The sequence below is a fragment of the Otolemur garnettii genome, unplaced genomic scaffold, assembly GCF_000181295.1.
Source record: "Otolemur garnettii isolate 467f Iridium unplaced genomic scaffold, OtoGar3 scaffold00038, whole genome shotgun sequence".
In the NCBI taxonomy this organism is placed as follows: Eukaryota; Metazoa; Chordata; class Mammalia; order Primates; family Galagidae; genus Otolemur; species Otolemur garnettii.
In genome coordinates, this window is record NW_003852433.1 from 10322831 (window position 1) to 10325937 (window position 3107).

The following is a 3107-nucleotide window of genomic DNA, read 5'->3' on the forward strand; positions in this document are numbered from 1 at the left end:
CCTTAGCCGCTTGAGCCACAGGCACCGAGCCTATGGCTTTCATTTCTTTATAAAAATGCTTAGAACATGTAATGTTTACTGGTAGAACTCCTACACTTGAAGGAAGCCTCAATTATTAGTGGCTTTCTGAAGCAACACTAAAAACAAATGGGAAATGTAAAAACATTTGTTTTATCTGACTAGCTTGCTGCTAATTATGTTCTCTTTCAATGGATGAAAAAATTTTGATTCTTTATTATCATCTTACATTTTGGGAAATAGCAGTTGCTTTTGAGAATTAGATAGTGTGTTGTTTAGGGGTTAGTTAATGGTGTCTATATTTTTCAAAGTTTTATAATAATTATGTTATGTTATTATAAATTACAGTGATGCCATTCTGAATGTCTTTAGGCCTTGAAGTAAATCCTAAATATTTTTTATTTAAATAAAATAAAATGTATGCAGGTGTTAAAAACAAATGATGACCTTGGTGAGGATTTTAATGTAGGCAAATGTCTGACAAGTGTGACATAAATGTTGGAGATTAAAGGATCTATGTGGTTGCAAAGCTTCTGCATTTTACTTGCAGTGGTACAATTTTTATTCTAAGAAGACTAAAAAGTTAGTTATATTGTAACCCCTAGGGCATCTACCAAAAAGAAAATCCAAAGAGTAGTAGCCAAAAATTCAAAAGATAAAATATTCTAATAATCCAAAAGAAAGCAGGAAAGGGAGAACTGAGAAGCTCATTTTTTTTGTCATTACAGAAGTAATCAAGTTAAAGGAAGGATAAACAGAAAATGTAAAATAGTAGACCAAAGCCCACCATATCAGTTATATTAAATGCTAATAGTCTCTAAGCCCAGGCATGGTGGGTCATGCCTGTAATCTTAATACTTTGAGAGGCTAAGGCTAGAGGACTCTTTGAGGCCAGAATTTCAACACCAGCCTGAGCAACACATCAAAATCCTTCTACTTCATCAAAAAATAGAAATATTAGACAGGCATGGTGGCACATACCTGTAGACCCAATTTCTTAGGGGGCTGAGGCAGAAAGATCGCTTGAACCCAGAAGTTAGAGGTTACAGTGAGCTATGGTGATAGCCTGGGCAACAAGATGGAGACCATATCTCCAAAAAAATAAAAAGTTAATAACTCTAGACAGTCTAGTTAAAAGTCAGAGATTGATGGAGTAGATAAAAAAGACTATAGGGTATCTCAAAAGAGACAGACTAGATATAAAGACACAGATAACTTGAAAATATATGGATTAGGGTAAATAGTAAAGTAAATAGTAAAGACTAGAAAGGCTGCAGTAGCTATTTTAATATCAACTAAAATTGACTTCAAGACAAAGAGTTACCAGAGATAACACAAGACAGTCATAACGAGAAAAGAGCAGTTTTTCAAGGCATCCATAATTTTAAATATCTATACACCAAATAACAGTACCCACAAATACCTAAATCAAAAATTAGCAGAATTAAATGGAGAAATAGAAAACAAAATTACAGATTTTAACTTCTCTCTTCAAAAAGCATAAATTAATTAAACAGAAGGTAAATGATGGAGGAAATGGCCCAAAAACTTATTCTTTCAAAAGAGCAATAAAATTGACAAATTTGACTTATCAAGAACAAAACAATACATAGCCCACATCTGTAATCCTAGCACTCTGGGAGGCAGAAGCAGGAGGACTGCTTAAGCTCAGGCCCAGTGAGGTTGAGGTTGCTGTGAGCTATGATGACACCAGGGCATTCAACTCCAGGGCAACAAAGTGAGACTCAAAAAAAAAAAAAAAAAAATACAAATCACCAATATCAGGAATGAAAAGGGGGTTATCACCATAGATTCCTACAGACATTAAAAGGTTAACAGAAAAAAATGAATAAGTTTATGGCAGCAAATTTGACAACCTAGATGAAATGGCCTGATTTCTTGAAAAACACAACTTAAACAAAATTGACACAAGAAGAAACAGAAACCACATAGCCCTATTATCTAGTTAAATTTTTGAATGCCATAAAAAATTTTCTTGAAGAAAAAAATCTCCAGTTCCAAATAGTTTCAGTGGTGAATTCCACCAGCATTTGGGGGATAAGTAATACAGGCAGAGGCCGGGCAAAGTGGCTCATACCTGTATCCTAGCATTCTGGGAGGCTGAGACAGGTAGAATGCCTGAGCTCAGAAGTTCAAGACCAGCCTGAACAAAAATGAGTCTCAGTTCTAAAAACAGCTGGGTATTGTGGCAGGTGCCTGTAGTCCCAGTTACTCAGGAGGCTGAGGCAAGAGAATCACTTAAACCCAAGAGATTAAGGTTGCTGTGAGCTATGATGCCCGGGCACTCTATTGAGGTAACAAAGCAAGACTGAGTCTCAAAACTAAACAATATGTTGCTGGATTCAATTTACTAATATTTTGTTAAACAATTTTGGTTTGTTTGTTTGTTTTATATATATATATATATATAGAGAGAGAGAGAGTCTCACAACCTCACCCTCAGTAGAGTGCAGTGGCATCACAGCTCACAGCAACCTCCAACTCTTGGGCTCAAGCAATTCTCTTGTCTCAGCCTCCCAAGTAGCTAGGACTTTAGGCACCCACAAAATGCCCAGCTTTTTTTGTTGCAGTTGTCATTATTATTTGGCTGATCTGGTTCGAACCCACCAGCCTCGGCTGACACCATAACCTCTGTGCTTAGGGGCGCCAAGCCGAATCCAGCAATATTTTAAAAGATGGGTAACACAAATCCCAAAGATACAAGGTTGGTTTAACATTCGAAAATTAATCAATGTAATCATCTGTTATCAGAATAAGTGAGAAAACCCACATAATCATTTCAATAGGTGCAGAAAAAGCAATTCAATTCCCATGCATGATTTAAAAAATCTCTCTCTCTCTCTCTCTCTCTCTCTACACTAGAAAACTAGGAATAGTAGGAAATATACTTAGATTTATAAAGGGCATATGCAAAAGACCTATAGCATTTTTTTTTTTTTGAGACAGAGTCTTGCTCTGTCACCCTGAGTAAAGTACAGTGGCATCATCATAGCTCACTGCAACCCACACTCCTGGGCTCAAGCGATTCTCCTGCCTCAGCCTCCCTTGTAGCTAGGAATACAGGCGTG